Genomic DNA, 13,794 nt, shown 5'->3' with positions numbered 1-13,794 from the left:
TCTGCTTCTCAGAGATCATGGCAGTCAACAAACCTGCATATTCTTAGTTTCTCCTGATCAAACTATTATATCCATGCCCATTATTTGATTTTGCTTCTTGTTAAAATAAAAGAGGTATTTCTGTCCCTGCTTTATGCTAATCTCTCAACTCTATTCTATGTCTCCTTTGGACTTTTCAAAGAATTCACATTTCAATCTCTTTTTGTTACTGCCTGTATTCCATTGGGATTTTACAGGAATGAACAGATAGATACTCAGTCCTTCCCCATCTTAAAAACATTACCAATATATCCAAGAAACCTGTGTACTCTACTTCCACTTCAACTACCACCATTCTATCGTCTCCTTAGAGTCAATTTTCTTTAAAAGATTGTGTACTTATTTATATTCACTAGCTCCATTTCCTCAACTTACTTGTTAACCTACCAACCGACCCAAACGACTTTAACCAACATTCAATAGCAACAATGACGTCCACATTCCTAAATCCAATAGAAATTTTAGTCCTGATCTTGCTTGCCATTTCAGAAATTTTTGACATTGTTTATTTTAAAAATATTTTTGTTGATAAATCTTCACACAATACATTCCATACATGGTATACAATGGCTCACAATATCATCACATAGTTGTGTGCCTATCACCATGATCATTTTTTAGAAAACTTGCATCCCTCCAGAAAAAGAAATTTAAAGGAAAAAGAAAAACTCATACATATCATACCCCTTATTCCTACCTCTCATTGACCACTAGTATTTCCAGCTACCCAATTTCCTTTACCCTTTCCCCCCTATTATTTATTTATTTTTTATCCATATTTTTTTTTACCCATCTGTCCATATCCTGGATAAAAGGAGCATCAGACACAAGGTTTTCACAATCACACAATCACATTGTAAAATTATGTCTTTATACAATTGTCTTCAAGAACCAAGGCTATTGGAATACAGCTCAACAGTTTCCAGCCACTCCACTACACCATAAACTTAAAAAGGGATATCTATATATAATGTATAACCTCCAGAATAATCTCTGAACTCTATTTGAAATCTCTCAGCCATTGAAACTTTATTTTATCTCATTTCTCTCTCTTTGGGTCAAGAAGCCTTTCTCAATCTCTTGATGCCAGGTCCCGGCTCAACCCGGAATTTCTGTCCCATATTACCAAGTAGATTTACAACCCTGGGATTGACACAGCTTTTTATTCCCTGTTCCTACAAACGCTTTCTTTCCTGGGCTTCTGTGACCTACACCTCCCAGGATATTTCTCAGCTGCTTTTCTTCCTCTCACAAATCAGTCAATATTGGATTTCTTCAGAGTTCTATATATTGTGGGTCTGCTTACCCTAATTTTTATCTTACAATAAGTTTATATTTTGAAATGTATGTCTTCATTCCAGCAAATCTCCTGAGTTCCTGAACTTCATGCCTAACTGCCTATTCAATATCTTATTTAAACAAATGCCATGCTTTTTTAGAGTCTCCATCATTCATGGTTTGAGGTTCAGCCAAGGATTTGAGAGTTTGTACACAGAATTTGGCTTATACATAGAATTTAGGACTCTTTCCCTCCTCACAAGTTTTCCTCCTTCTGGAGATTTTCAAATTTAATTTCTAAGCATTTTTGAAGACATAAATGCCATTTTCTCATACCTTAAATCAAAGGACAGTGGATTTATATTTGAGTTCAAGATGCTTGCAATACATGGACATAGGAATGTTTTCAAGGGAAAAAACATTAACAAAATGTGACTCTCATTCATTATGGTTGTTTCCTTCTTTCAATTCTTTAAGGGTCAAATTCCCTGCATTTCTGCCAGTATACACATACACACACACACATACATGTACACACATGCATATATAGACACATACATATGTCTGAGTCCATAATTGTTACTTATGAGATACTACCATAATTTGAAACTGAATCCTTCAGAATGTCATATTTTAAAGGTAAAAATCTTATTTTGTCATTCCCCTTTAAAAAGCCTCTTAGCATAAAATCTAAAACTATTCATTGGATGTGTAAAAGCTGCTTGCAACTGGATCCAGGTTGAATCCAAAGTCATGCTATGGGAAGATGAGTTTCCTGTTCTTTACATGCCAGCACCATCTCTCAGATCAATACTGATAAAAATAATAGCTGCCATGTATTGTTGTTTACCTTGTCCCCTGTATTTTACATTTTATCGCATTTAATCCTCACAAGTTTTTCTCATGAGTCTTGTGTTGTATTGTATTGTGTTGTGTTCAGGAAACCCAGGCTAAGGTGGGTAAGTAATATCCTTAAGGTAACAGAGTCAGTAAGGGATATGGGAAGGGTCTCAAACAAAACAGTCTAAGTCAAAAGTCCATATTAAATATACCACTGCTCAACTTAACCTCCATCTATAGATAAAGCCCCTTCCCAAATTTCCAAGGTGGTCCAATATAAGCAGACATAGACCCATAATTCATTGATTTAACATTAAGCTAGTCTTTGTTGGCTCTTTTCATTCCTTATTATTATTGTTGTCTTATTTTTCCATTCTATTTTTTCTTTTTTAAAATCTTTATTGCATTCCCTTTCATTCTTTTAAATGTCTGTCTTGTGACTCTGATTTCTAAAACTGAAATGTGTTTTTGTTCTTCAGGTACTATATTCCTGCCATGAGCCTCAGCCTCCATAGAGTCTATGCTTGTCTTTCTTTAATTGGGTCCCCAGAATTTGCTTTCACATACTTCAACCCTGACACACAATCTAAGGCACTGGACTGATTAGCACTCTACTAATCAAGTGTACTATCTTGCTCCACACAATTGAAATAATTAGAGATTTTTTTTTATTATTGTGACTACTGTGTTCTGTTAGTTTTAGATAGGAACTTCTCATTTTTTCCTTCACAACATTGATTTTTCTGTTGTAATTTCTATTTCTTTATTGCATTATTCTTTAAGGTATATTTAAAATACATTCTGAGTATTTTCTTTCAGTCTCATTTCCAATTCACTTAACCTCTCTTCAGTGGTGCCTAATCTGTCAATTCACTTTTTAAACCCTCTAAGTACTTTTTAGTTCTTTTAAAAAATTAATGTGGTCTTTTTCACAGTTTCTTTGTCTGAAATACTTTATGATTGTATATCTTTACTAATTTGAAAATATTTTTTAAAAATCTGTTTTTAATAATTATTTTTTCTGAAGTTCTTGGGTGATCTAATTCCAGTGTTGCTCTTTCTGATAACTCTCTTATGGTGAAGTGTTTTGTAATTTTGGATGGTGAACTCCTGTCTGGATAGATTTTTATCTGTGGGAAAGCTGTGTAGCTTGGGTCAACCCTTGGGTTTTTCTGAGCATAAGCTTTGGCAAGGTTCACCAAAAGTAAAACCAGATTGGGATCATGTTTTATGTGAAGTTAATGGACAGGGTGTTCCCAAACCAAACGGATGGTACCTATCAAATTCCATTTCTCGAAGGGCAGGCCTGTGGATATGAAGGTCTAGAGGGAAATGTATTTATTTCACCCACAGTCAAGACTGAAATAGAAGAGTTTCTTTAGATCAGTTAAAGTTACAGCAGTGGAAAGTAACTTTTACTCTGACATTTTCAGTGCTTCCCTTTGAAGTTTCTTTTTGAGGGCATTTAAGTTCCAAATTGCCCCACAGAGGCATAGGACCTCTTCTTAATCCCACATGACTGCTAAAACCCATACCTTTTTGTTTCTGAGACTTCCTCCTATGGAAGCTAAATTTTCAGTACCTCCATATCACTGCCTTTTCTTCTTTCTTCCCTCTTTATTTTTGGAGCTCTAGGATTTCCCCCACTTTCTAGCAAACTCAGTTATATATTATTAAGGCACATTATATGTCATCCAGCATTTCTAAATGCTCCACATGGGAGGCATCACATTGTTAGAAACAAATTTCTGCTATTGTTATATCTTATCTATATTTTTACCACTTAATAAATAATCTGTACATTGTTGTAGGGCTAAGTTCAACATATTCCTTATTTTACATTTTATACAACTAAGATTTTCTACAGATGAGATCAGGTTTATGCAAACATCAAGAGCATTGCTGAAAAGTTTAAAGTCAACAAAGAAAAATCTGTGCTGACTGTGTAGAAAAGTGAACGAAATTATGTTCTTTTCTTTTGATTATATGAGAGGAAGGAACTATCACTTGACTGTTCAGTACTTACCTTAGTAAGTATTTAATGAAGAATAACAGATATAGAAAAACTACACACAGCATAAGAATAAAGTTCAAAGGATTATACCAAATGGAACACATTCATATATTCACCACGTAAGTTAAAAAAAACAGAATGTTCCTAGCACCCAGAAAACTCCCTATGCTTCTCTCCAATCATTACCACATTTCTGTCCTCAAAGTTAGTATTCTTCTAATTTATAATACCTAATTAACAGAGATTAGTTTTGCTTGTTCTTAGTCTTCTTTGAAATAGAATTATACAATATGTATTCTTTTGTGCCTGATTTCTTTCATTCAGTGCTATGTCTATGATATTATCTATATTGTACAAAACAGTTTATTTGTTAAAATTACTGTGGTATGGTATTCCATTATATAAATATAAAATAATGTATGTATCTATTCAACCATAGGTGGACATCTGAGTAGTTTATAATGTTTTCCTTTTACAGATGATGCTATTAATAACATTCTTGTACATTTCTTTTGAGGAACACGTATTCATTTTGGGGGGGTAGACATAAGAATAGAACTGGAGGGTCACATAGTACGTGTATGTTCAACTTTTAAAAAATTCTATAGTTATTCAAAGTGGCTATACGAATTTATATCAGCGGTGCATGAAAGTTCTATTTTATTCCCATCTGGAATAATTCTGGAAGGGCAGGCCTATGGATACAAAGGTCTAAAGGGAAACATATTTATTTCACCCACAGTCCAGACTGAAACAGATGAGTGTTTTTACATCAGTTATAGTTCTCTTTCATTCTTATTGAGTCAGACTGTTTGGTTTGAGACCCATCCTATATTCTTTACCGACTCTGACAACTCTTGGTTGTCAGGCTTTTTCATTTTAGTCATTTTGGTGGGTGTGCAGCGGTATCTCACTATACTTTTTATTTGATTGTACTGGTGTTAAGCACCTTTTTATATGCTTATTTTCCATTTGAATATTTTCCCTGACAAAATGCTAGTTCAAGACTTACTCATTGATTTAAAAAAAATTTGTAGGAGTTCTTCATAAATACTGGATAGGGCTTCTGCTTTTTTTTTTTTCTATTTCCATTTAAAAAAACTTATTCTGTTGCCATATATACACTCTAATATTTCCCTTTTAATTATAATCAGATATAAATTTCAGTGCTGTTAATTATATTCACAATTTTATGCTACCATCACAACCATCCATTTCTAAAACATTTCCATCATTCCAATTAAAAGCTCTCTACATTTTAAGCCTTATCTTCCCATTCTCTTTAGCAAGACCCAACCTGTCTCTTGCTAACTTATATTCTAGATTTTGATTCTATGAGTTTGCTCATTCTAATTATTCCATATCTGTAAGATCATACAATATTTGTCTTTTTGTGTCTAGCTTATTTCACTTAATATCGGTTAACGCCGAGGTTCATTCAGGTTGTAACATGTGTGAGGACTTCATTCCTAGTTACAGCTGAATAATATTCCATTGTATGTATATACCACATTTATTAACCATTCATTGGTGTGTTAGTTAGATTCAGTTGTCAACTTGGCCAGGTGAGCATACCTAGTTCTGTTGCTGCGGACACAAGCCAATGGTACGTGAACCTCATCTGTTGCTAATTACATCTGCAGTCAACTAGGAGGTGTGTCTGCTGCAATGAGTGACGCTTGACTTAATTGGCTGGTGCTTAAATGAGAGAATGCAATGTATCACAGCCTAAGCAGCTCAGCATTCCTCATCTCAGCACTAGCAGCTCAGCCCAGGCCTTTGGAGGTGCAGGAAGAAGTCACCCTGGGGAAAGTTGTTGGAACCCAGGGGCCTGGAGAGAAGACCAGCAGAGACCATCTTGTGCCTTCCACGTAAGAAAGAACGTCGGTGGAAAGTTAGCTGCCCTTCCTCTGAAGAACCAACAAAATCCCCTTTTATTAAAAGCCAATCCGTCTCTGGTGTGTTGCATTCCGGCAGCTAGCAAACTAGAACAATTGGTAAGTGACACTTGGGTTGCTTCCATCTTGTGGCAATGGTGAATAATGCTGCTCTGAACTAAAGTGTGCAAATATTTGTTAGGGTCCCTGCTTTCATTATTTTGGGTGTATACCTAGCTTTGGGATTGCCAAGCCATATGGTAGTACAATAGTTAGCTTTCAGAAGAACTGCCGAAATTTCTTCCACAGTGGCTGCATTATTTTGCACTGCACCAGCAATGAATGAATATTCATATTTCTCTGTATACTTTCCAGCACTTGTTATTTTCTGTTGTTGTTTATTTTTTTTTAATATCAGTCATTGTAATAGGTGTGAAATGGAACCTCATTGTAGTTTTGATTTGCATTTCCCTGATGGCTAATGATTCTGAGCATCTTTTCGTATGTTTTCTGGCCATTTGTATATCTTCTTTGGAGAGATGTCCATTCAAGTCTTTTGCCTATGTTTAAATTTGGTGTCTGCCTTTTTTGTGGTTAAGTTGATGGATTTCTTTACATATTCTGGATATTAAATGGGATTTCTTTCTTTCTTTCTTTTTTTTTTTGTACGCTGTATGGCCAGGGTCACATTTCATTCTTTCTCCATGTGAGTATCCCATTACTGCAGCACCATTTGTTAAATTTGTGTTTGTTTGTTTTGTTTCTTTGTGTGCTTGAGTGTTTGTTTTTTTGGGAAGTGCTTGAGCCAGGAATCTAACATGGGTCTCTAAATGGGATTTCTTTTAAAAAAAATCACATGTGTTTCAAATAGCTCCTCTACTTTGGAATTTGCATTTCATTTTCTTAATGATATGATGCCTTTTGAAGAACAGAAATTCCTAATACTAAACAAATCTGATTTGTTTTTTCCTTGTATTGTTAGTGTTCTTTGTGTATTTTTAAAGATTCTTTGCCTATCCTAAGTGCCCTGAATCATCTTGGAAGTATTTTATAAAAATTACCAATTAACAGAAACCATTTCTCCCCATATCTGCTTCTCTCAGTCATATCCCAACCACTCTGCTGAATAGGGATATATACTGTACATTGCATACATTGACATAGATATATATTATGAGTGTCTCTGAGTTATTTTAAACCATTACTAAGACTCTAATATGACAAGAACTTTTAAAAATGCAAGATATGCAATAAAAATTCTAATAGGAATTGCATATAACTCAACAAATTGATTTTGAGGTTTATCTGTAGCAGTAAATGTAAAAGAATTAGCAAAATAATTTTGAAAGTAATGAATTGGAATTAGAATGACCAAGAATAAAAAAATGACACAAGGCTATGGTAATTGAGGAAATAAAATAGTCTAATCCCTAACTATTTCCACATACAAATTATATGGACTGATTATGACAAATATTTTGCAGTAAATAAAAAGGATTATTATCCAGACTATATAAAGAATTCCTACATTTCAAAAATCTTATAAGGGCAAATGACACAATTTAAAAAGATAGACAAAAGAGATGAACAGGTAATTCATAGAAGAAATACAAAAAACAGTCAAAAGCCATACTATTAATTATGGAAATACACATAAACAGTAATTAGGGAAATATTCTCTCAACTATAAGATTTGAATACCTATATAAGATGAAATATCACCTGCCTATTATATGTTTGATCAGGGCCTACTATCTGAATCATATTTGGTTGGAGTAATTTGCTACTATCCATCAAAAACCATGCTTACACACTTGGACTCGTTAATTTCATTGTAAGGAATGTACTGAACAAAAATTTGTTTATGTGCATAAATATATATGTAAAATGATGTTTATCAAACCATTATTTGAAGTGAGAAACTTATTTAAATTTCTATCTGTAGGTTGTTGGTTAAGTAAATTATGATATACTCATACTATGGAATATGAGCTTTATGATATCTATGTGCTGACATGAAAAGATATCCAAACTCTCTTCTAATAAAAAATAATCAAGTCACTTATGCAAACAAAGATGAAACATAGGAATGTATTTATAAGCACATACATTTAAAAAGAGAGGCTACAAATGTTTAGATACCACTTGACTCTGAATGGCTATTTCTGGAATTGCAATTCCAGTAGGGTTCAAGCTTTCATCTTTTAGTATATATTTGGAGTCACAAACTCCAGAGCCTACAGGAGCCTGGTTAATACAAATGAACATGTCTACTTAATTCCAACCAAATATATTCAGGAAAGACTGATGGTTCAGTGGTGTAATATCTTCCAACTTTTCAAAAGAATCCAATATTGTGACCTTTTAATGAGCTTATGCAGCTAAACAAAGACTGCAATGATTTATGTCAATGTTTTGAGAGGATGAATCAGTCACTGATACAGTATCAGGAAGATACAATGTACCATAAATCAGACAAAATGTAATTGATTAGGTTGTATTATTCACAAAAAAAATAGATTTCAAATGGTTTAAAGATTTAAATATTAAGAAAAACAATGTAAATGTTTTTAATTTATAAAATTTTGGGGGGAGCATTTCCTAAGCAACACAGATACACAAACAATAGCCTTACAAAAAGAAGATAGATTTGATTACATTAAAAGTCATACACAAAACAAACAATACATAACAAATACAAATGGTTGAGAAATTTATCTGCAACACATATTAAAGGCTATTTGTTAAAATTCCTGATATTTGAAGTACTTCTGCAATTGATAAGAAAGACAAAAATTCCAATAGGACAAAATGTGCAAAAGATATACAGAAAAAATTTCGGCAGTCTAAACACAAAAGACAATACTCAACCTCTTTAGTAATGAGGAAAATGCAAAACAGAAATGCTATATTCCTTCCGCAATAAATTTGCAAAATGTCAAAGGAGTGATGACGTCTAATGCTGAATGAAGGGACATGCCCACCCTTATAACTGTTGGTGGTAATGTGACTTACCTCAAAATTTCTGGTAAAGTAGTCTGACAATATTCCTCAAAACTAAAGATTTTTATATACTTAACACAATGACCTCATACTGAGAACCTATCCTATAGAAATTGAAGCTGCATTATAAAAGGTGATATACATGAGGATGTTTACTACAGCATTATTCATGGCAGTAAACAGAACTAACTTTAATGCCCATAAACACGTGACTGGATGAACAATTGTGATGCCTTCAAAATATGGAGTAATGGGTGTGGGCCACAGTGGCTCAGCAGGCAAGAATGATTACCTGCCATGCCAGAGGACCTGGGCTCGATTCCTGGTGCCTGCCCATGTGAAAAAAGAAAAGTGGAGTAATGGGCAGGATATAGCTCAGTAATTTTTAGAATATTCACAAAATTGTGCAACCACCACTTCTAATTGCACAGCATTTTTTTTCACTCCCCCCTCAAAAAATTCTATATCCATTAGCAATAACTCCCCATTTCCTGCTCTTTATGGTGATCAATAGGGACCCAACTTCTTTCTTCTGCATTTGGATATCCCTTTTTACCAGCACCATTTGTTGAAAAGACTATTCTTTCACTCACTGTGTTGTCTTGGTAACTTTGTCAAAATGCATCTGACCCTTAATGTAACAGCTTCATTCTGAAACTTATTTCTATTCTATTCATCTATATGCCTATCCTTATGTCAATTCTCTGCTCTCTCTTGATTACTGTAGCTTTTCATAAGTTTTGAAATCAGGAAACATGAGTTCTCCAGCTTTACCCTTCTTTTACAGGGTTGTTTTGGACACACTAAGTCTCTTGTATTTCCACATAAATATTAGAATTAGCTTGTCAATATCTGTAAAAAAGGGCAGCTGGGATTTTAATAGGGATTGCGTTAAATCTATAGATTAATTTGGAGGGTACTGTCATCCTATCCATACTGAGTCTTCTGGTCCACACACATGGGATGACTTTCAGTTTATTTAGATCTTTTTAAAATTTTTCACAATATTTTGTAGTTTTCAACATAGGTCTTGTACTTCTTTCGTTAAATTTATTCATAAGTATTTTGTTCTTTTGATGCTATTGTAAGTGGAATTTATTTCATTTTCAGGTTGTTCATTGCCAATATATAGAAATATCACTGATTCTTGTAGATTGATCTTATACTGCAACCTTGCTGAACTCATTCATTAATTTTAATAGTTGCACGTGGCTGTGTGCATTTATTAGGATTTTTTATGTATGAGATCATGCCATCTCTGAATAGAGATAGTTTTACTTCTTCCATTCCAATCTAGATTCCATTTATTTCTTTTTCATGTCTAATTGCCCTGGCTAGAACCTCCAGTGCAATTGGAGTAGAAGAGTTATGAACATCCCTATCTTGTTTCTGATAATAAAGGAAAAGCACTGAATCTTTTACCATTCAGTATGATGTTAGCTGTGTTTTTTTTTTTAATGGTTTTTATCATTTTGACAGAGTTCCCTTCTATTCCTCTGTGTCCAATTTTGTCAAATGGTATTTCTGCTTCTATTGAGATGATCACGTGTTTCAAATTTTTTTCCTTTATTAGAGAAGTTGTGGGTTTACAGAACAATCATGCATAAAATTTAGGAGTCCCATATACCCTCCTATTATTAACATCTTGCACTGATGTGGAACATGTGTTAAAACTGATGATAGTACAATTTTATAGTCGTATTATTAATGATAGTCCATGGTTTAACTTAGGGCTCACTCTTTGTGAAGTGTAGTTCCATGGATTAAAAAAAAAATTATTATGTTATCACATAAACATTTCTTCTTTTAATCACATTCAGATATATATATTTCAGTGTTATTAATTGTGTCTGTAATGTTGTGCTACCATCACTTCTGTCACTCCAAATAGGAACCCTGTACATTTTAAGCCTTAACGTCCCTTTACCAGTCCCCACCCTATTCCCTGGCAACCTATATTCTAGATTCTACACGTTTCCTTATTCTAATTATTTCAAATCAGTTGCGATAATAAATATTTGTCTTTTTGTTTCTGGCTTATTTCACTCAACATGATGTCTTCAAGTTGCCTCCATATGGTCACATGTATCAGATCATCATTCCTTTTGTCATCCTTTATTCCATCAGCTTAGTGGACTGTATTGCATTACTGATGTTCACAACTTAATCGAACCACGCATTCCTGGGATAAATTCCACTTGGTCCTGCATATAATCTTTTTCCATGTTGTTTGCTTTGGTTTGGTAGTATATTGTTGAGAATTTTTGCATCCATTTTTGTTATAGATTGAATTTTATGTCCCTCACAAAGTCGTGTTCAAGTCCTAAACCGCAGTTGTGTGGATGTGAACCCATTTGTAAATAGGATTTTTGAAGATATTATTAGCAAGATAATAATATGAATGAATAAATGAATGAATAAATAAATGAATCAGTTTGTCTTAATTCGGTATGACTGGTGTCTGTATAATCAGAGGAAATTTGAGCAGTGGAGGAGGACACAGATAGGAAGAAGCATGACTGTATGATGGAGGCAGAGATTGAGTTATGTACTGCCAGAATGCTACAGGTTGGGAGAAAGCTTGATACTGCCAACACATTGATTTTGGACTTCTTACTTCCAAAAGTGTGAGACAATGAATTCTTGTTGTTTAGGCCAACTGGTGTATGATACTCTGTTGTAGAAGTCCAGGAAAACTATGAAAATTGCTATATAGGATATCGGTCTGTAGTTTTCTTTTCTCGCAAAGTCTTTGTCTGGTTTTGATATCAAGGTAATTTTGGCAATGAGTTGGGAAGTGTTCGCTCTTCCCTTTTTGAAAGAGTTCTCAAGGATTGGTATTAACTCTTTAAACATTTGGCAGAATTCATCAGTGAAGTTATCTGGCCCTGGGCTTTCCATTGTGGGAAGATTTTTTATTATTAGTTCAATTTGTACTTGTTATAGTCTATTTAGATTGTTTATTTCCTTTTTCGTCTATTTCTTTTTTAATCAGTTTCAGTAGTTTGTTTCTTTTATTAGGAATTTGTCCATTTCATCTAAGTTATCTAATATGTTGACATATAAGAATCCATAATATTTCCTTATACTCCTTTTTATTTCTGTAAGATTGATAGTGATATTCCCTCTTTCACTCTGCTTTTAGTATTGAGTATTTTCTCTTTTTTTCTTGATTTGTCCAGCTAAAGGTTTGTCAATTTTGTTGATATTTTCAAAAAATCAATTTTTGGTTTGTTGATTTTACTGATTTTGTTTTCCTTACTTCATTATTATGTACTCCTTTCTGCTTGTTTGGGGTTTAGTTTGCTCTTATTTTTCTAGTTTCTTAAGTTCAGGTTATTGATTCTAGATAGTTCTTCTTTTTAAATATAGGCATTTATAGCTAAAGAATTACCCTAGGCACTGTTTTAGTTACTGTCCCAAAAGTTTAGTATGGTATGTTTTTCTTTCCATTTCATCTCAAAGTATTTTCTAATTTCTGTTTTGATTTCTTCCTTGACTCATTGGTTATTTAGAAGTGTATTTAATTTATACATTTTTTGGATTTCACCACCATTTTTCTGCTGTTGATTTCTAGCTTTATGGTGAAGAGAACATACTTTGCATGATTTCAATATTTTAAAATTTATTGAGGCTTATTTTGTGGTGTAACATATGGTCTATTCTGAAGATATTTGCTCTTGAGAAGAATGTGCATTCTGCCTACACATTTTCTACTATTCAATGCTTTACCTCAAATACAAATTTTATCTTCCTTAATACATAATACAAATCTCATCTTGAATTTTCCATGTGTTGTTTGTTTTCCCAACATCAACTCTCCTTTTTCTAATAATGGCACCATAACATATTTGATCAAAATTTCCCTTATTTTCTCCATCTGTAACAATAAAATATGATTCTTTTGTTTGATCAAACAGAACATTCCAACCCTAAAAAACCAGTGTTGGCTAACCAGCTTAGGAATGGTTATGTAACTTCAGTCAAGTCATTGAGAATAAGTTCTTATGCTTTAATGAAGCTACTAGATAGGAAGTATAATCTCTTTGCACAGGAAGCTAAGTTGGTATAATAATAGTTGGTAGAGTAACTGAGATCAATAGAATACTTAGCCAAAGAATGAAGAAAATGCATCAGGAAGCAATATGCCAAGAAATGGACTCCCATTAACATTGATTGAGAACCTGCATCTAGTCGGGTCAGAATCTGGAGCTAGTTCAAAATATCCGTGGACTTTAATTATATGAGGCAACAAGTTTCTTCACTTTTATTTTAGCTCATTCAAGTTGTGTTCTCACATCTACCTTTATAAAGCTTTCTTGAATTCCTTGTCCATTTTTTTAGTGATAATGTTGATGGCATCCATGTATAGGTAAAAATTTGGACTGAGTAACCATTATAGTCCTCTTCTATTCTAAGCTCCTATGATTTTTGACCACAGCTAACAACAGTTTCATGGCTTTCAGATCTTTTGTTGCTCTATCAATTTCTCATGGGTTCAGTTTTCCCAATTATAAAATATAAATAATCATAATATCTACTTTAGAACTGCTGTGCTTGGTACATACTGCACTATAATAAAAAACATAATCATCACATCAGTGCCTAAAAATATTGTGTACTATATTTTAGAATATATTATTTACAGTTTACATACAACTTGTTTATATGTTCATTTATCAAGTTGGTAGGTGAATGAGAATTCATAAGCATTTTATGTCATTATCAATATATATAGTTTTT

At 33.4% G+C, this 13,794-nt stretch overlaps 1 protein-coding gene across 1 annotated transcript in view; it reads right to left on the bottom strand.

Annotated features, from left to right (window-relative positions):
• Window positions 1-13,794, bottom strand: part of SCN2A (sodium voltage-gated channel alpha subunit 2) — a 97,392-nt gene that overhangs the window by 39,564 nt on the left and 44,034 nt on the right. The window lies entirely within an intron of this gene.

Source organism: Tamandua tetradactyla, chromosome 3, assembly GCF_023851605.1.
Source record: "Tamandua tetradactyla isolate mTamTet1 chromosome 3, mTamTet1.pri, whole genome shotgun sequence".
In the NCBI taxonomy this organism is placed as follows: Eukaryota; Metazoa; Chordata; class Mammalia; order Pilosa; family Myrmecophagidae; genus Tamandua; species Tamandua tetradactyla.
The sequence above is the reverse complement of the archived record's forward strand: the minus strand, read 5'-3'. Positions and strand labels throughout refer to the sequence as shown.